Here is a 22,319-nt window from a genome sequence, read left to right as displayed (position 1 = left end):
ACTATCTACCTGCATAATCAAGAACCTTTTTATAATTTGTACGTTGAACACTGACTGATGTTTTCTAGGCTCATCAGAGCTGCGAAGCTGGTAAGCTGAATTTACAAACTTAGTACACTAAGTGTTGAAGACGCTGGAGGTGGTGGAGAAGTAGAAGAATTTGACAGGTGACTGAATGAGACCTTTGTTGGTTGAATTTAGGCATCGAGCAAGGATTAAAATGAGGACGTTCACTGTTATGGTTACAATAATAAACACATGATCAAGGATGTGGAACACTGATTGTGAAAAGCATTTGTAGAAGGTTTATTAATCTTTAATAAAGCTATTAAAAAAACGGATTATACCGTAAGCCCCTCCTAAATCTTGCAATATTAGTATTGGGTAGGTTAATCTAAATGTATGGAAAATCGGATAAAGGGAGAACGGAATACCTTCCACGACAATACACAGAAATCTAGGATCATCATTTAAAAAAAAAAAGAAATAGGATAAGATAAGACTTTATTCATCCCCGTGGGGAAATTAGGGTGTTACAGCGGCAGGAAACAACAGTGCGAGATGCAGAAGATACAAAAAAATAGAATAGAATACGGCCAACAAATCAGAATACTGGTGAGTCCAGGTGATTTGAGTGTACAGTTTGACATATCCTTCATTACTGGACTTCTCGGAAAGTCATTCAGGGGATGTGAATACAAAAGGTTATAAAACCTTTGACGCAAACCGCCTCAACAAAATGAATTCACTTAGCTAGATCAATACATCTGACTAGGGCGGACGGCAGCGTGATTGGGTTACAGAATTCCGCCACTTAGCAGGAACTCTTCAAAATGGCAAATTATAGCTGACACAAAACAAATTGTAGCAGCCTGGTTAGCTATTCACTAATCTGCACATCTTTCCACTTCAGTCCTTCTCTGAAGATACTTAAAGGGAAACTACTGTTTTTTACAACCTGGACCTTATTCTTGGCATAAAATACGATCGTTTACTCACCCATATAACTTTGGTGTCATTTTTTGTTGTTCGTCAGATATTTACATCTGCGTATATCCATATAGTGGGAGAGACTGGGGCACAGCAACGGACTCAACGGGGAATAGCACTAGTGTATCATTACAAAATATTGGTGAAATGAATGAGTTTCGAGGCAGATAATGCGTTTTTTAGAGACTGCATTTCGGTGCCCCAGTCACTCCCACTATATGGATATACGCGGATGTAAATATCTTACAAATGACAAAAAATTACACCAAAGTTATATGGGTGAGTAAATGATCATATTTTATGCCAGAAATAAGGTTCAGGTTGTAAAAAACAGTATACACATTGATTGTACCAGAGGTCCTTAGTCTAGACATCTCAGCCACATGTTAATTTGTAGTTGTGTTAAAAAGCTCCGGTGTGCTTCAGTTTTCACCTGCAAGCTGTCATTCTGTATACCAGGCAAGCTTCAAGCAATTATTCTCCCAAATCTGCGAAGAAGGTGATAGATGCATTGTTTTTACCTGTGTTGAGGTGGAACGAGTGGGATCATATAGTATTGAATATAAAAAAATATGTGGTAAGGAAGAGGTGCTGCGACTCGCGTTGTAGATCTTATTATAGTTGTTAAGTCCAATTGCAGCGATCTACAAACGTATCAAAGTACTTCAAAGTATTTTATTCTGGGAGGTATTTATATTGCCCGAGGCAAAAATCTCACGCCGTAACATTTGCCATTTGCTCTCGCTGCCTTATTTTAGCATTAGCATCCGTCTTATTGGGGGTGAATTGTAAGGAGGAAGGCTTTACGCGAGTCTGACAGCGAAGACGGAGAGGTGACCTTTAGGTTGTGTCACCAAGCCAACAGGCTATCTCCACAGGGAGAAGGGTGAAGTGATTAGGGTCGCGGCTGCAACAATTAAAGATGTCAAGGAAAAGCTGGCAATTTGGGTAATAATGTTAATAGCCACTTCCAAGTCACCATATCCATGGATGGTGGCGCCGGACCTCACGTCAGTCCAGTGTTACTGAGATTTTCACACATTCAAGACACTGTTAAATGAGTTGCGTTCTGTTTTTGTTTTTATCAAACAGAGTAGTCTGGGCTACACCACTTCCCACTGGTAAAATAGATATTCATTTTAGTTTAAGGTGCATGTACTCCATGTAGCATAGTTGGTTGTCCTTTACTGTTATGCCTCCCACGTCTCAGGTAAAACCTTTTTGACTCCTGTGATGTGGCATGTGCAATCTCCTGATCAGGATTTGTGCACACACCAGTTTCACATCCATCCCGCCTACCAGGTTCAAAAGAAACCCTAATTTGATTCTTCGAGTGGCTGTTATGTAAAGTGATCAGCTTACCCCTGTACCTCTGTAATCACTTGCCTTTTTGTTACCTTTACTTTGTTGATTTTCTGTCTCTCGATCGCTAGAGGTTACTCGTTGTCCTTATTTGTTCTGTGGCTTGTAACCAGTGGTTATTGACCCTTAAATCTATGTTCCCCTGTTGGTTAGGAGTAGGGGTGGTGACTTGGAGTACACTGAGCATTTATATTGTAGATCTGAAGAATTCTGGGCTTTGGCAGATTTTGCATTGGTCTCACTGATTTAACATTAAGTCAGTACTGTCCAGTAGATTTTTCTTTTTTTTTCTTTTCAGTGTCTTTTTACCTTAGCAGAGTAGGAAAAAATTCTGTGTACTTCGAACTGGCGTCTTCAATAGTGTGCTCATACTTAGCATTGTTTAATGTAACGCCTGTTTTGACTCCGTACACCATTTGTGTATGGTTTCAGTCGTATTAACGTCCCTCGGCATAACGTGGAAGCTAATGCAGACCATCGTAGGCTCGTTATGAGGACCACAATGTGTCGAAGACTCCTATAAATACATGACTTGTGTTTTGACACTTTCACGTTTTTTCACATTTCAAAGCACTGTGTGCTAACGTACCTCACACATCTACTTTTGTTCCGGTAAGCAAAGTTTCCCCTATCCCGAACAGCATAAAATGAATTGGCTGATTATTCTGCAATATTAGTGTCAGACATACCAGAGTAAAGGTTTTAACTTAATTGGACCATAGTCACTCATATGCTGCTACTTGACCATGCATGATTCAGTTGCCAGGGTACCCATGCTGCACAAACATTTATTTATGGAAGCAATTTAGAAGAGATTTGCTGGGGATAAAATAAAGCATTTATGTGGAATGAGGGATATTAAGTCGAATGCTCAACACCGCAAGCAAAACTCAAGTGAAAGCAACTCCAGTATATTGCTGTTTTATGCCCTCTGACCATGTTAGACCTCTTAAGACGGGGTCCAGTTCCATATTCATGAAGTCAGGAGGTTAAAAGGTGAAAGATGATAAATGGAATGTAAACTATTCCTCGAGCTTATTCAATTATATGAAGCAAAAGCACAGCCTCTTCAGCCGTGTCTAGACGTACATACACACCATAAATGGTTTGTGTAAGATTGCGTGCGCACACACACCCTGAAATCCTAATTTCAGGGTGGAATTTGTCTCATCCAAACCGTTAAAGGTAATTACTGACGTCACCCGTACCTCATTCCTTAATGATGACTGATGTAGTCTGAAGGAGGGAAGAACGGGGAACTGAGGACGGAATGAACAAGTGCTATATTGCTGCATGTGTTCAGCATCTTCCCTGTCTGCCTGTGGGGCGTTAATAGATTGCAGTGATGGAGCTGAATTCCAACATGCTAATCAAAGTGGGACAATGCTTCTACAGTGCATCCGGAAAGTCTTCACAGCGCTTCACTTTTTCCACATGTTGTTATGTTACAGCTTTATCCCAAAATGGATTCAATTCAGTCAACACCCCATAATGGCAATGTGGATTATTTTATTTATTTTTTTGAGATTTTTGCAAATTTTTTAAAAGTAAAAAAAACTCAGAAATCACATGTTTCTACGTGTGCTCGAGCAGCACACAAGTTGGAACATGTGCAGACATATACTGAGGACATTTGTCTGTTACCTGCCTCACCGTAAAACCTTAATAGTTTCAAACATGATGACGTATGTCAGTCCACAGGGCTGTGTTTCAGTGCACACACAAGTGTCTTTATGAACTACCAGAGGCCTGATAAATGAGCTCGGTCTGTATTTACAGCAAAAACGAGACATGAATGTCACTGGCATGATGTCTGAGCCAAGGTGACTCATTTTTATTAAACATTAATGTGCATTCTGCGTCAGGCATGAAAGATCTCATCAACCTTCAATTAACCTTGTGGCTCTTCATCTCCTCTGCCCCCCCCGCTTCCTCCTGCGCTTGGAGATGTGTGTGATAAGCGGAGGGTGTTTTTAGAGTCACACAGCAGGTTGACAACTCAGGTAATGAAATGTATCAGTACAAATTGCCGGCTTCCCCTCCATGCCTCTCACTAGGGACAAGAATAAAGCGGAGCCAGAGCAACAAGGATGATGCCACCAGTTAAAGCACAGGAGTTCTTCCACTTGCACCTTGAAATGTTCAGGGTTTGGGTTAATGTAAAACACTGTGATTGTTCTGGTCTTTATAATGAGCATACAGGTCATTAATACAGGAATTAATAAAAGGAATGCTGGTGGTTAATTGGCATGAAACCCATCCATCCGCCCTGACCTCCTCTTTACGTGGAATTTCGCGGGCACATAAACTCATGCCCCATCCTCCGTTGCTCCATTATAATTATTGTGTCTACTAGAGGGTGATAAAATAGTCTGATTAGTTCTATAATTACATTCAGAGACAGTCGTGTATCTGGTTCATAACCGACTACCTTCTTACAGTACAAATAGACTGACGTGGCCATCAAACGTTGTCCTCCTGACAGCTTCACCTGTTTCAATCTGTCCTGCAGCCTTCACCTTGTAGGCTATGTCCTTCCAGTTCTGTCCTTGTTACTTTGACAGGCAGTGGGCCAGGTTTCACCGCAATGACAGGTCAGGACATGCACTATTTTTAATTTTGGCCAATGTCTTGGACTAAAAGTGACGGTGGTCCTCCACGAGTAGGCAAGACCCAAAAAAAAAAAAAAAAACATTGAAGGGATTTCCAACTTCTCTGCATAGAAAAAAAGTGAATGGAAGTAAATGGAAACGCATTGTTAATTCCATTCATCACACTCAAACTGACTAGTGTCAAATAAATGTGTATTTAAACTCATGCACAAATCATCAGTGGCAAATGCAGATGAAGAAGAATATAATTCCTTTAATTTTTTAAAGCTGTTGTGTCCCCATCTTTTGTGTTCACTTTGCAAAAACTGAGGATGATCATAGTTCAACAATTTGAGACACAGCCTAAGTGTACATTGATTGCTTGAACGCCGAAATGTAATGCAGCACCGGCATGTGTGGTAAAAGGGAAAAAAAAGGTTAAATGTTAGCCGTGTAAACAACACTTATTAACGTCTTAAAAATGGAACAGAACACGGCGATCAGGACCAACCAGGACTATATGCAACATTGTTGGATGCAAAATGTGTCACAGGAAATAAGTGGTGTTGCCAAGTGGTTATCACATCAATACAATGTGTGAATGTATGTTGTTCTCCCACGTGGTAGCCACCTCAGAGAATCCTTGGAATGGTTTGGTTTGAATGTGCCATATAATAAAAGAAAATGGTAAATGGAAGTCGAAGTTTTTTGTTTTTTCCCCCGACATGAGTACTGGGGGTGTCCCAGGAGATTTAGAAACTTTCCATGGAGACTTAGCGTAACACAGTGTCTGCTTACTGTTTGTTTCCCGACACATAACGACAGCCTGGCCTTGGGACATCTCATCGGCCTTTCAGATGGAAAACCCTGATTGTAACACTGTAGACTTTGATGAGGACTGGATAAGCGATAGAGTTTCCACTTCTGGATGGAAAAGTGCGTGTCGCAGACAATGTTCGGCCTAGACGAGTAGGCGTCCACCCACAGCAGCTTAAACCCAGCTGGAATCCCCTGTCGACACACTGATCTGGCAAGGCTTAACTGCAAATAGAAGAAACAGGAACACGTCCAGGAGGTTTTACCCACCGTGCCCTCTGCATATCACTCGCACACGTCCCCCGTGAGTGAGTGTGTGCGCCCATAACCCACGGAAAGTCAATATTCACGAACTGGCAGAAGAGAAATGAGTGAGACAGAAAAACAGAGGATAAACAAAGTGCTCTTACACACACACACACACACACACAAAAAAAACACGTAACAGAGAAAACGGGAGACAATTACGTTATTAAACTAAAAATCCAGAGGTTCTCAGAATACAGAATATTGATTTATCTGTGTGGATGGGGCCAGGTTGACCTGACCGCAGGAATTGGATGGGATTTTATTAAATTCAGCTGTTTTCCAAAAAAGCGGTTGTTATCGGTAAAACAGATGTGCAGCAATAATCGGTCATTCAGATTTTGTAGTTATTTCTTTTAGGTCCTCCAAAAACCACATCCCTGTAGCATCAAATCTTCTACTCCTGCTGTTTTAATGGCAGTTAGCCAGCGTCAAAGCTGCCAAAAAAAGAACCAAAATCACGGGACTAAACGTACATGCTGTACGGAATAACTTAACCAGGAAAATGACTTGATTCACCAGCTACAAAAAAAAAATAAAAAATCACAAAATGGAATACGTTTAGTACACTCAGGCCCAGGCTGCACAGAAAAACAACAACAACAAGCACTGAATGCTGCGTTTTATAGAAGAGAAAAGTTTCCTCCAGACAGCGCCAAGGCCAAAAAAATATTACAGAGATTACGCATTAGCTTTGACAGCACTATTTGAAAATCCTTTATGAAACTCAATATTCATACTCGGTATTAAATGAATTCTGTTTGGACGTCAGGATAAACAGGTTCACATGTGTATTTACCAGAGTCTTTGACTCATGGCTTTCCAAAAGGCACAGCAGAGGATGTACTTCCTGCGGCAGCTGAAGAAATCCAACCTGCCAAAGACAATGATGGTTCACTTCTACACTGCCATCATTGAGTCCATCACCACCTGGTATGCTGCAGCCTCTGCTAAGGACAAGAGCAGACTGCAGCGTGTCATTCGCTCTGCAGAGAAGGTGACTGGCTGCAGTCTGAAGTTTCTCGATGAGCTGTACGCTTCCAGGACTCTGAAGCGTGCAGCTGAGATTGTGGCCGATCCCTCTCACCCTGGACAGGGACTATTTAACAGACTCCCCTCTGGCAGACGGCTGGGATCCATCGAGTGTAGGACCACTCGCATACTGTGTATATATATTTTTGTATTTTTATATATCTCAGAGCAAGTTCTATAGTTTCTATATTTTATTTTATTTTATTTTATGCGTAACAACACCAAAGCAAATTCCTTGTATGTACAAACATGCTTGGCAATAAAGTATTTTCTGATTCTGATTCTGATTCTCTTTTGTAAGTAAGTGGTGTTAAATGTCTGTTACATGACAGATCAGATATATCAGTACATCGAGTTCTGACATCCTTTACTGTAAAAGCTGAGCTGCGCGTTGGTGTAATTCACTTTTTAGTTAGTTAAGAGAAAACATCTGGGTTTCTAAATTTGCTCAAAGTTGTATTTCCTCAACGCCCCTGCTATACTTTATACTGTTTATACTGGGCAGATAGCAAATGCTTAATTTCAGAGCAGCTGCAGCTGTTTAAGGTTGTATATCCTTCCTTTTACATGGGCTGCAGTGAGTTTGGTAATCTATAAAAGCTGAGAGTCTTCAGAGCGGCAGCGTGTATTAACTCAAAATTTAAAAGATTGGCCTGTTAAGTTTTCGCTTGCACTGTGTTTTTAATTGCACATTAATTTTGTGAAGTAGAAAACGATGGTCAATTTGAAGCAGTTAGGCTTAACTATTGTAAAATAACCCGCAAATTAAAACTGGTCAAAGCATAGGCCATTTCTTATCATTAGCTAATTGAGTAAGTGAGTGTTGCCCATGCACTTACATGTCTGAAAGCTAAAGCGCTCACTGAATGCAGTGGTGCCCTGCATGAATTGCCTCTTCATGCGCTGCACATTCTTGTCTTGCTGACTCTGTTGGAATCAGCACCTGTCTGCAGAGCTGTACGGCAGGGACGTGCACAGGGGGGTTGCTCAGGTTGCTCGGGCAACTGCCCATATGTCCTTCTCGACTCACGTTGCCCTTCTGAGGGGAAAAAAAATAAAAATTGTACAATGGATGCAGAATTTCACGTAGGCCTAGATAAAAAAAATTATCGCAAAGCCTCATTCACTTCCATTCGGGCACCGAAAGTGAAAGTCAGTAGGGGCAAACTCTGTTTACGTGGCTGCAGCGCTACACGCGACCAGCAGCGGGCCTAGTAGGAGCACGTCGAGGTTGTCGCATAGACAGTAAAAGATAGGGTTGTCGGGTGAGACGACTCAACGTTGTCGGAGAAGGTGAGTTTGCAAACGAACGATCATCATCATCAAGTTTTATTAAATGAATTTAAATCTTCATAAATCCAGGCAGTGACTTGATAGGATATTGATAGGGATATTGATGTAGGGATTTTCATGACTCAAGTCATGTTTTTCTGTGTTATTATTATTAGTAGTTAAGGTGATTGAGTGCTGTATTTCAGTGTTTTACTTCTTTGTGTATATATATTTTAATAAAGACCCTGTTATTCTCAGTCCTTCATATAGCCCGTGAGTTTTTTTTTTGTTTGTTTTTTTTGGGGGGGGGGGGGGGGGGCTTTTTTCAGGTCAGAGCAACTGCCCCTCAAAATTCCTGTGCACGTCCCTGCTGTACGGTAAACCAAGCAGCAACACTCGATGTAATCCATAAGACATCCTGCCTCCCCATACGTGGACGCACTGCTTGACGTATTTTGAAACCTTTTACACTAAGCACATCCGAGGCAAACCGTTATCTAAGCCCACAATTTTCAAATATATATTTTTAAAAAAAAGTATACTGGCAGACTGACTTAGCGGAATCATATTATTTCACTTTCCGGATGGCCAGTGCAGTGGCCATGAGGTAATGTCATGTAATGCATTAAGATATGAAAGCAGATTAGAAAAATACGAGCCAGTCCTGTCTGCCAATGTGATGTATGAGAAGGAAAAAAAAAATAAAAATCAATCAGAGTGATTGAGCCTAGCTTTATTTATCTCCCTGAATTCAGGTGATCTTCTGCTTTTTCCTCTATTAGATTTTGTTTGCATTAAGGAAACACTAAAGCTACCATTGCACTTGACTTCGGGGACACAAGTGAAGCAGAATAACCAGGTTTATGGTATCCATCTCTCTGTGTGATGTCATTTTAGTCTTTTGTCCTCGCATTATTCTGCCGACGGCGGCTGGTATTGGGTAAGCATTGACACACACAGCATAATGTACCAAAGTCATTTTTCTTTTCTTTTTTTTTAAGAAATATTGCTAAAAAAGTTTAGTTTTTGTTTTTTTTACGTTTTTCCATTTAATTATTATTTTTATAAAGTTGTGATTCAGTAATAAAAAAAAAAAGTACCTCTGCTTTGTTTTAAATCTTCCGTCTTTATCATACTAACGCGACAAAGTAGGAAATGGTGATGACAAAGCCCTAAACTCTTGTAAATAACACATTTTTATGTTCAGTCATGTCATCTGGGTGGATTACACAATGTTCCTGAGCAGACGTCATCTGCAGATACATGGAAGCAGCCGGAGAAGGTACAAGGGGGGCATTTCCCTCTACACATCTGTCATATGCCCTATCATGCTCCCTCTTTAACGCATACGGCTTCCCGACTCTGTTTAAGGCGAAGGTTCAACCTCTGCTAACGAGTCAATCGGGATCAGTCATGTCGTGACTGTGATTAGGTTAATATCATGATCTGCGCAGTCTGCGAGTCCGTTGCTGCGTGAGGCCTTAGTCAGAGGAAGGTGTTCGTTGAAAGCAAGAGCTGTCACAGGTGAAAGACAAACATGATCACAAATGTTCATGGCAGCGCAATCATTACGTCCATGACCGATTGTTTCATTTCCTATTATGATGGTTACTCACATTCCCTGCGTTGTATGTAATTTACAGTATGAGATTCCTCGTTATAACCGGTTCCTCTTGAGGCCACAGATGCTGATTATTTCTGAGGCAGCCCCGTCCCTCGGGTGTCCTCTCAGGCTGGAAGGCAGACACGTCGTATTGTCTGCGCAGCATGAGAGCTGCAGCTTTCCTAATAAACATCAGGCATGCGATCGAGCTCTCGGTTATTAGCGAATCACATGTACAGAGCAATGCAATCATCACGTTTTTTTATTATTTTTTTCCTCAGGTAATCATTTAAATGTAAAGCCCCGACAGGAAGCACATGTCACTGTCTAAGACGCTCGGTGTGAGAGACTCTGGAAAAGTAACTCTGAACATGGAGTGAGTCACAGTTCTGCTAATGCAGGGGGAAACTAGTTGAGAACAGCTGCTGTGTGCATCAGAGCGGAGGCTTATTTATTAGTTGACGTACAAACCGGCACAGATCCACCTCAAAGAAAAGATTTGTTCAGACTTTTTTTTTTTTATAGCCCTACAGTTATTTACAGCAACAGTTAACCGTCAAGCTCTGACAGCGTTCACAGTAAGAAGTTAAAGCAACAAGAAAGTATTAGATAGAAGAAGCTATTAGCATCCAACCCAAAGTTGATCTTAATGGATTTTTATGAACAAGGAAATGATTGTGTATCAATCAAAGGAGTGTTGTTCCTGCTCTGAGAAAGCCTGTCACCTACTTCTTTTCATCTCACAGCTCACTGTGGCTGCTCCTTCTTGCTCATTCTCCCTAATTATATTTCATCCACGATCAAAAATGACAATTGCAGCCCGTGCTAAGCCGATAGCGAAACACATTGCATATCCTACGACTGTTTCATAATAAAAGTCAGCTCATGATTGGCTGTGATTTTAATACGAAGCAGATATGCCGTTTAGGTTAATTTGTGATTCTCAATTGGCCGTAGATGTGAGTGTGAATGGTTGCCTGTCTCTCTGTGTTAGCCATGTGATAGACTGGCGACCTGTCCAGGGTGTACCCCGCCCCCAGAGAACAGGCAGATGAATGAATGAATGAATGTATATCGCTACAGGTGTTGTGATGTGTGCAGTCCAATCCAAATGTTGATCTCCTCATAAGTTCTCCGCCCCAAGTCTATGTCAGATTCTAACAAATAGGAAAACCCCACACTTGCAAATCCTTTTTAATGTTCCAGTAAGCCATGACAGTGAGTCAGTTTCTACCTGAAGCTGAAGCTAGAAGAAGCTAAACAAATTAATGTGATCATTTTCTGCATTAATATTATAAACATTATTATTTTACACCAACAGGTCTGTGAAAAAGGCTGTTGGTGCTTTAACACCCACTCCTGTGTTGGTGTCGTCTTCATCGCCTTTAGGAACCAGTGAAAAGTTTGTCAGGCTCTATTGTGCACACAGTTTTGCATTTTAATTTAACAAAAACAAAGCAAGTAAGCTTTTTTTTTGTTGTTTGTTTGTTTTTGCTGCGCAGATAGAATATTACATGACGTCTCGCCTGTGAATGCTGCCGGTCTGTTTATTGCAGACACAGCCAGTCCATCACCAGCCAGTGGCTGATGTCTGCGGCAGATGGCATTAGAAACAGATGCTATCAGTCAGGGTTCAGCTCCATTTGGGTCTAATCACTGATGCTCTGTGTGGCCTGTGTGTGCGTGTGCATGTTTTAATATGTGCATATAGCATGTGTGTGTGTGTGTGTGCGAATGAGAGAGGTATCTGAGTACATAATGGTTGCGACCACTTGTTGCGTCGGCATAGCCATGTGTGTTTGTTAATATACTAATGCGCATTCATGCATGTGTGTGTGTGTGTGTGTGTGTGTGTGTGTGTGGGATTACGCAGGTCTGAAAGTACCGACAGCTAGACAGATGACAGTATTTTACCCCATTACCCACTAACTTTTAAATCTTCCGTCCATCCCGTCTGCGCGGTCTGTGACCTGTTCAGTGACTGATGCAGCGTTCACGGTCAGTCATGGATCTGCTTGGCTGCAGCAGTAATCACAGAATTAACCGGAGTCGAACTTTGACATTATCTTGTTAACCGGAGTGCCTGGGGAGACAAATGGTTCCAGCACACGCCACATGACCACAGTGTGCACGCTTAGATCCTGCCTGGTGACCTTTGTTGATTGTCCTGCCATTCACTCGCCTCTTGGTCCTCGTCCAATAAATGCGAGAAATTCAGAAGGAAAAAATGTATAAAAGCAAACACTGGCAAAGTTTGGCTCAGTGGTTTTCACTCGTTTTCACATTTCTGACTGAAAATAAGAGAATGGGAGACTGGAATTGGCGGACTAGCGTATCGCAGTAACCAGGCAAAAGCTTGTTAAGATTTCAGTTCCCAGTAGCCACACCGTCTAATTGGGGAGAAGAATTTGCAATCTTTTTGATTTTATTATTCGTGAAGGTCAGGTACTGACTTCCAGGTGGTTGGGCCTTTAATTAGTTTTTAGAGTAATGGTTGAAACTCAGAGCCCAGTGTCTTTCATCTCCTGCTTCTTCACTTCCCCACCAGCTCTGAGACTTACAGACATCCTTCTAGCGTGCACTTGGTCCGGCCCAGAGCTTTTTCAAACCTTGTTTTCGGGCATGCGATCAGAAAGCAGTGAGTCAAAAACAAGAACGATTTCATCTCTGAAATGGCCCAAATATGTGTGTCCTCACAGTATGGAAGTCTTTGTGCGACACACCTCGAAGGTGAGTCTCTCAGAGGCTCTTATTGCACATTAGCCTCAGACCAGCTCTTTGAAGTGCTGCCATGGTGATAAGATGAGTGAGGAATGGCTTGCAGTTTGTGCCACGCGTCCGCGAGAGCGCGCCTGCGTGCCGGTGTGTTCGGTTGGTTACAGAAACGTTCAGACTAGAGCACGCTGGGGACGGGAACTCATTATGTCTGTGTGTGTGTGAGTTAACAGGACTGGGATTTGAAAGTAATTTTGTTGGTTGGTTAATGTTTTTGAGGAAAAGAAATTGGAAATTTGTCTCACGGAAATGAAAGATGACAAAATGCATCTCTGATCAAAGGGATGCAAAAATCAATCAAGTGCTTTGAATGCTCTCCTCGGTTGATTCCTTATCCGACGAGCTCCTGACTCTACATGCATGAAGTGTGATGTGTGATGTAGCATTTCATTTCTAGGTTTCTAAAATTACTTGTTGGTTTATTAATAATGCCACTGAGTCTTATTGGGTTTCTGTCTTTCCCTGATAATCCCATCAGAACAACTGAACAATACGTAACTAAGACCAGCTGATCCCTGATAATAAATGGAAGAGAATGGCATTAGCTGACATTTACGGTGGAGTGCTTCTGCTGCGTTTCCAGCTGTTGCAGATGTGATGCCTGCTTTTCCAATAAAAAGCACACCGGGATGGTCTCCGCAACCCTATGAAAATGGTAAATTTATTTCCATTTCGCACATACGGGCGAAAAGAGAAGATAGAATGGAAGACGACATTGAGTCAGCAGGGTTAAGTGTTTCTTCCTGCTCCTGGGCCTTTGCTTTTAGTGGACATTCTGAATGAACGGAAATAAAAGTGACCGGCAGCTGAGCAAGACACGAAATAATAATTCCCCGATATGATGTAGTAATTTCATTGCGCCTAGCTCACAGCCACAGTTGTCAGGGGAAACCAGAGCTGTGAATGGAAAATCGTGCCATTCATCTGCGTAACTGCCTCTAAATATCAGCGCGCTTTTAGCACAGAACAAGTCATGCGCACTTAATAATAAACGAACAGTAGGCAGTGGACGGGGTGTGTGTGTGTTTTGTTCCTTCCCATACACCCAAAGCTGTCCACTTTCGTCATCCTTTATGCAATTAGTAAGTATTTTAACATTATAAGTCAGATGTTTTTGCAGCACATGTCTCTCTTGCTTTACTTTATGTACATACGTCTACCTCCTCTTTTTCGATGGAAGTGGAAAGAAGGTCAACCATCAATCTCGTATGACTCAGAGTTGACTGTATGGGCATTGCAGAAAGGCTGGGATAAAAGGACAATACACCCACTGGATAAACTTTGCAGTACTTGCCGTAAATATTTTTCTCCAGCTTCCTTGTCAAGAGCTTAAAAACATAAATAAAAGATGTTGGAGAAAAAAAGATAAGATGTTCTTCATGACTTCTCACGGGCGTAGGAGCTTCTAGCGTCTGAGCAGCAGCATCAAGGTCAGGGTAGTTTACACTGCGGTGTTATTATTTTTTTTGTGTGTCTTCATGTGCAACACTGAATTAAAGGGGAACTACTGTTTTTTACAACCTGGCATATTTCTGGCATAAAATACGATCGTTTACTCACCCATATAACTTTTGTGTAATTTGTAGTCCTTCGGGAGATATTATAGATCTGTATTATAGATCTGCGTATATCCATATAGTGGGAGTGACTGGGGCACCGAAACGCAGCCTCTAAATAACGCATTATCTGCGAAACGCGTTCATTTCACCAATATTTTGTTAAGATACGCTAGTGCGTAGAGTCCAGAGTTACCTGTTATCTTCATCCGAGGTCTGTAAATTGACCTATAGACCACGGATGATGTCTTCATTTCGGTGCCCCAGTCACTCCCACTGCATTGATATAGGCAGATCTAAATATCTCCCGAATGAATACAAATTACACAAAAGTTATACGGATGAGTAAACATTCATATTTTATGCCAGAAATAACGTCCAGATTGTAAAAAACAGTTGTTCCCCTTTAAATGATCTGAAAAGACGACAAGGCGTATTCAATGGTGTCACGCACATAAGCCACGTTGATGTTATCATTTTTTCAATCGCCTGTTTGAACAACTTGCAGTTTTCCTACCACCATGTTTCCGTGTGTCCTGGATACCAATCACGTGACTTGAGGTTCGCCTCAAGCGGGACAAACACCTGCAGAATTTTTCGTTCCAACCAGAAAGTATCCATGCAGTCATAGCCAGGACTGCATTTATGTGCGTGGCTTCACACAATTGTGAACGAAATAACTACTGTCTGGTAGGTGTGGTGTGACTGCAGCTTCTAGAAAGATTTGACGGTCTATCAGAGGCCTGTGAGACAGAATTTGACAGCTCTGGAAAGTTGTCATGGCAACAGCATTTCACCTCTGGTGGAATTACTCAGTCACATTACAGCTGTAAGCGGGTGTGCGTGCATGCTTGGTCAAAGCAACATGTTGCCGGGCTCCAACGCATGGAGATGCAGCTGTAGTTGCAACACTTTAACTTTTCCCTGAGTGTCCTGCATGTGTCATCCCAAATGGTTTACTTACAGTAAATGTGGTTGCAGATTTTGGATTATATGCTTATGTTTTTATTTTTTAAAACCAGGTTTTTCTCTGACCTTCTTCTTGATTACAGTATTCAACACACACACACTCTGGGGTATAACTCTGGAAACTTTTTGTTCCAAGCCTGCTTATTGGGGTTGCCGTCAAATTCTGGTATGGACCAAACAACTGCATGAAGAAGAAGAAGAAGAAGAAGAAGTCTGAAAAGCGAGTGTTCACTTTCAAGCCAATGCGGAGAAGATGCTTAAAAGTCGTCAGGCCGGCACTGTTAGATTCTGGTAGATTCTCCGTCTCAGTTCTGTCCTGCCGTCGGTCCAGTGAGTAGAGGGCCGTGACACGCACAAGTACACACAGACAGGAAACACACACATCAAAACCACCCATGCAAACATCCTCTTTGATGTCGAAGTAATCTTGTGACAAATGCACTCTTGGAGACAGCTTTATATCTGAGACCAGAGGATGGCTAAATACGATGGCTGCTCTATCCAGTTTGATGTAGCCAGCCTTTCATTTTCCTCCCAAACAGGCAGTTTATTGACTTCATTTTAAGGTTGCACAACCAACTGTTTACCTAATGATGGCAGATTTGACAATTAGTTTGTTCCTGTATTGGTCCATATAGAGACGGGTGATTAGAACATAGAGAGAGAGAGAGAGAGAGAGAGAGAGAGAAGATGAAGTGGGAATGAACAGAGAGAAAGAGACAGAAATGCATCATCTCGTTATTTCTTCCCATACACGCCAAAGGCTGTAAGTTGAGCGTGGGCGTGAATACATCACGCACGTGTGAGGTATGAGGTATCCATGCTCAACCGATGGAGAGGGATGCATGCTGGAGAGAGTGCGTTTGCCTGGCAACCGTATGTGATTCATGCCCTGCAATCTGCCAACTGACAACGCAATAAAAGCAGGGCAAGACGGGAGCATACTTCACTATTCTTGAAACTTTTTGCACTGTACGTTGAAACAATTATCATACTTTAGTAAAATCTGGGAAACCTACAGACTGGGCGCACCTCATCAATAACCGAGGGATGACTGCGGCGTGCACTCTGTCGTATTTTTAAACCAGCGCCCAAGTCTGCTTACCTAATCAGCTCTGATTAAACATCTGTTTAATTACGCCACATCCATTAAGCCCTTTGACCAGCAGCTACCAAATCTGATGTTCGTGGATCAGTAAAATAAAATCGTTTTATTTATTTATTTGTTTGTTTTTTGTTTTGTTTTTTTGCTTTTTTTTGGTTTGGCTTCATGTCTGCAGGGATGTGAATGACACCGCTGCGTCCGGCGTGCAGGAACTTCCTCTCGGGCGGATCATCTCCCTTAAACCCCTGCAGTCCTAAATGGTGCCTTCCTCCCTTCCCTCGTGTTATGAAACCTGAACGCACTCAGTACACACACTGCGTGAGAGAAAAAGAAAAAAAAAGCAGGAGGATGCGCCAGGACTTGGCTTATCAACTGTTACGAGGGCCCATTACATAAGGACTTCAGAAGCTTTGTGAAATATTAAACCAGGCTGACGCTTCTCAATTTTAACTCTCGAAGTGACGTTACCTCAAACTTAAGCAAGCTGTTTTTGTAACTACACCTTACCAGATGAGTGAAACATAGCTGTAATCCTTGTCTCTGTTAGGAAACTCTTCTATGGGCGGTACTCAAAAGGAGAGACAACCTATATGATTATTCAAGTTTGAGCGCTTGTATATTTCCCTCCAACATCAGCATAGTACTGACCTCTGTTGGTTGGTACATGCCAGCACAGAGGCACACATCGTCATTAAAGTAAAAACAAATAAATGTGAATCATCTACTACAGGCTGGATTTGTTGCTGCCCATTGAGGATTTAACAATCAGCATCAGTGACCCAGTAATCTTTACGCTCATCACTTCTACGCCCGGCAATCAACTTCCTTTCAGAAAACACATGGCATTTTAATACCACGCATCCACAAGCAGTCTGAATGACAGGTGGAATATTGGATGCCGACTATTGGCGGGCTAGTTGAGGATTAGTCCGCTGAGCACTTCATCCCCCCCAACAAGCTGAAATAGAAATGAGGCCTTTAATCCCAAATGGCCGGGCCACTGGTGCAGAGTGGAAGGCAAACAAGAATACGCAATTTGTCATTGTTCTTCAGTTTTGTAATCCACCCATTACAATAGCACTCAGTTTTGAGCCTGCCTGTTGGCAATTTAGCTTCACGAGAAAACACAAAAGCTCAAGCAGAACGTCTGAATAGATTTGCTCTCACGGCTGGCTGGCCACGGGAAGTATGAATGGAAACGGCTCTGACTTCACTTTCAGAGTTCAGCGCGTTATTATGCAAAACCGTCGGAGTCATAATGTCACTCAGTAAACACCTGAATAAATGTATGCGCTGATACATTAAATATTCAAAGGTGGAGGGTGTATGCAATTGACCCAGCTGGCCTCGGCGGGTCTTGGTCAGCAGTTTCATAATGCATGTTTGGAAAACATATCCAATCCTCTGGCTTAACTGTCTGCTCAGAATGAATGTTTACACAGTAATTAAGGAATGTGGTGCAAATAATAAATATGTATAAGCTCACGTCTCTGCTGATCTGAAGATACGCCGAGTTTAACTCAGAATTGAGTGCATGTAGCATTCATTCATAAGCCCTATGCTTATGCAGTCTGCTGATTATTATTATTTTTTTCTTTTTTCATGATCTATTTTTATGCTCTTGGAGTTGTGCCAGTCCGCACTCTATTTAATGTGATTTCACTGCCATCTCAAGGTTTTTAGTAGAACTGCACGCTCCCTGTCGAGGCTGTTAAAGCATTTCTATGGCACTGTACACGGGAAGGATACTATAAACACAGACAACGGGGAGTGCACGGGCATGTTAGCTGCCTTGCTGCTGTCAGTAACAACTGTTGAAACCTGCACCATGTCTCCTGAGGAGATATCTTAATGAGTTTGTGAAAACAACTTGAGCAGCGTGATTTGTATTAATCCAACTTTCCTCTGTGGACGACAAACATTAAATTTAAGTTTTGCTTTCAAGAATAGTGATGCAAAAATGGCATTAAATGTAAACTGAACTTTTATTAGTGTGAAGTAATTGCTCAACTACAGTGCATCTATTTATCCACTGATCAGCCATAACATTATGACTAATATGACTCCCTAATATTGTGTAGGTCTCCCTTGTGCCTCCAAAACAGTTGTGACTCATCAGAGAATGGACATGGGCCTTCTGAGGGTGTCCTGTGGTGTCTGGTAACAGGATATTGTTAGTGGGGGCCTTTGAGTCCTATGGGTTGAGGGGAGGGGCCTCTGTGGATCATGCCACAGATACAGTTTAAGATCTAGTGAATTTGGGTTTTTTGAGTTGTTCCTAAACTGTTTTTGTGTGTCAGACTGCATCCTGCTGGGGATGGCTGTTGATGTCTAAGTAACATCTACATGAATGCCAGGTCCAAAAGTTTCCCAGCAGAACATTAAATAGTCACAAGATGGTCAATGTTATTTACTTCTCTTGTCAGTGGTTTTAATGTTGTGGCTGATCGGGGTTTGTCAGTTATGTTTCCTGTCTTTTTTTACCTTTTTTGTTTGAGCTCTGAAGACTGGAAACATACAGCGCATGCCGTTTGCTGGACCCAACGTCATCCAGAGTGCTTCATTCAACTTCAGAAGCGGCTGTCGTCAACACATCTGAACAAAGTGGGTCAAGCGTTGCACCTTGTTCCATCATCTGGTTTTAGAGATCAGATGGTTGCCACTTTCCTGTTCTTTTGCACCGCAGTTCAACCTGCTTTGAGATGTAGAGGATGTTTAACTGAACCTCTCTTACCTCCGTGATGAAAGTCTGTTCTCTTTCCTGGCCGTCGGTTTTGTGGGGTCATTTTTATTTTTTTTTAACCTGTAAAGACGTCGTTTATTTTTTTGCATCTTATCAGAAGTACATCATGCAAAACCACCACAGAGGGGAACAGATTATATGTCTGTATTTATTTTCATCAGAACACAATTTTAATCATTGTAGCAGTAGTTTTCATACTTCTCGAAAAGATCATGACTCGTGAGACTGTTTTATAAATCATTTCATCAAAGTTGTTTGTAAAAAAATTAAAGAAGTTACTCGAACTAAAGCATCTATAATATTACAATATACTGGTAGTATAATAGTAATCATAATAATCATAATCGTAATGATACTTCTATATGCCTTTGAACCTTTTTCATTCCTATAATCGTAAGTCCGTCGCTTTCACACACACAGAACCACAACCTCTCACAGTGAGGCTGTGAAGCTGAGGACAAGTCTATTGGTTAAACCTCACCACATTCTCTTTTAACATCAATGATTTCAGACGCTCAAATAAAAAAAAAGAGGATCAGAAGAAGAAGAAGGAGGAGAAGAAGAGGAAAGTAACAGCATGACATCAACTCAAAATACACAAGGAGAGACGTACATTGTTCAGCATACTAGGGAACGTATTTACAACCAAAAAAAGGAATGGGCTTCTGCATAGATCCACAGGATAGAGAACGGGACTATCGTGAAAATGGAGAGAGGCTTAGAAATAGTGAAAGAGGGCGATTTTTGTGTACAAGTGATGGGTGCACAGAGGGGTACGGAGAGGCATACATAGTCTACATGTGCAGGGGCAAAACACAAAATAACTTTTTGTAGGTTGGTGTTTAATGGGATGTGACCTACCATACCCTAAGACTGCTACAGACCACTGTCAGGGATCTAGACTGAATCTATAGGACCCTAAACAATTTCTTCTCCATATAATGCATTTTAAAAAAAGAAAATGACAAAACATACAAAAATAAAATAATCACAGAGTAACCGCTGCGTGCATGCCTGCATTACGAAACAAACAAGAGATCGGCTGAATCTAATTCTATTATTGTCTGGAAGAAACTTTGCACACAGAAATTCTTGGCGCAAACGCGTGTGGAGGGGTGGGATCGACAATAACATGTGCACGGCATTCGAACCCATGCAGCCGCAGTGAGGACGCGTCACTGAGCGCAAAGCGAAACGAGCTCTCTGCATGACTTCTGGATGCAGGCTGGCTGCGTGGATGCATGCCCAGCGCCTGGCGGCTGTTGCGTCGCAGCAGGGCCGCTGGCATGGCGGGCAGAGCGAAATCACATATATGAGATCTCGCGCGTGTGCTTGTGGCGGGGTGGCTTGTGCGATCCATATATTGCTAACGTGGCACATTTCTACAACACTGGCAGACCCTGTATTCCTCCGTTTGCCTATTGTGGCTGTTTAATGAAAAGATCAGATTTGAATTTGGTCTGTTGTACTCGGTACGCTCACCATGGCCTTCCTCTCCACTGCCTGTGACATCTTCTACCTCTGAAATGTTAAGACTAGTGCAAAGAAAATATAAACCATCTCTAGTCAGTTTTGGGTCTTGGATGTTATTACACACAGTTCAAGACAATGTTTTTTTATATATATACATATATATATGTATATATATACTAAATCCATGCAGAGGCAGCTAATGAAGCAGGTCCCCCGTGCAATCTGAAGACAACGGTGGTTCGCCACATCTGTCCTGCAGCCCCAGCATTGTGGGCAAAGTCAATGAGCTCTACAGAGAACACAATCAGCGACAGACATGAACACAAATCTATGCATATGCACGTAAGCAGATGTACACACATGCAACAGCTTACCCACTGAGCAGTGGATAGCCACTAACTAATTCCTGTTTGTCTGACAGTCCTTGTGTGGTGGGCCTTCAGCAGCAGCAGCAGCAGCAATGTAAAAGAATAAATATATTTCCATCTACTGGTGGGCATTGGTATAGCAGCATTTTTTTTTTTCTTCCTATCTCTGAATGCAGACATCCAAGATGGGTATGGGTGTGCTGTGACGAAAGAGCAGTAAATGTGTATCATGCAAGCAGGAATGGTAAAGTGTAGGGTCAGGGTCTAAACAGCAAGTGTCAAAACAAGCCAATACGCTTTTCTTTATATATAAACATGACGTGAATAATGATGAAATTTAAATCCTCATATATCATAGGTTGTATCATAAAATTCTTGACATCAGATATTGGATTGGACATCTCGTATAAGTAGCAAACATACTTTGTGAGTGGAAAATAAAAATGAAAAAAAAAGATAAAACAATGCATCCAGTGACATCTGTTCGTCTCATCCCGCAGCCGTCAAAGAGAAAACCAGAAACTAAAGAAGTCAGCCCTTAAGGTCACACCGTTCCTTCCTGTTCACACACTGGTCAACGCGTATAAAATAAACCCAAGTGTCAGCTGACGATGATCAGGAGATGCTTTAAGTGCGTGCCCAAACAATGACGTGCTCCTCTCTCTGGATTCCGTTCCCGCTCTCCGCTAACAGCCAGCGGGATGCTTTTGTACTGGAGTTGCATGAGTCAGGTCTTAACCCTTCGTCTGCCCACAATTTGGATGTTTTTGAATGCGTCGATGATAATGTTTGTACTGTATATTTTAATAAGCCCTTTACTTAATGAGACATTAGTTTGATGTTTTGAGGAGAAAGGTACAAGACGGTGGGCATGCTACAGGAGCTGATTTGGGATCAGGTGCTTACAGGGAGAGGGGCTGAGGACAAGAGGCAGCCATAACCTTGCAGAGCCTCCACATGCAGCTCGTGTACTACGCTTTTTGGTTCAACAGAAACAAACTTTCAACCGAATCGTCTCTGTGTTGGTGAGATGAAGAATGCCGTTCGATTTATATGAGACCAGCTCAATGCAATGGGCCAAGGAGCAGGGTTATAAACCTGCAGGTAGCAAGCTACCTTTCCCAGTGAGATGCTGATATTCTATCCTCTTTACAGCTGCATGACAATTACAGTGTTTTGCGAACAGTCATTAAAGGTAACATCCAGTCGTGATGTTTCCTCTGAATAAAAAGGCCTGAGGTTAAAATCCCACCAGTGATATTGTTTCAGGTCAGTAGCTAAGTTGAGTTTTAGTTTGAAGTGTTGATCATTGGTCACATTACACCATTAACCCACGCCAAGGTGAAGGAGAAAAGCCG

This window comes from Chelon labrosus (genome assembly GCF_963514085.1).
Source record: "Chelon labrosus genome assembly, chromosome: 5".
NCBI lineage: Eukaryota > Metazoa > Chordata > Actinopteri > Mugiliformes > Mugilidae > Chelon > Chelon labrosus.
The sequence above is the reverse complement of the archived record's forward strand: the minus strand, read 5'-3'. Positions refer to the sequence as shown.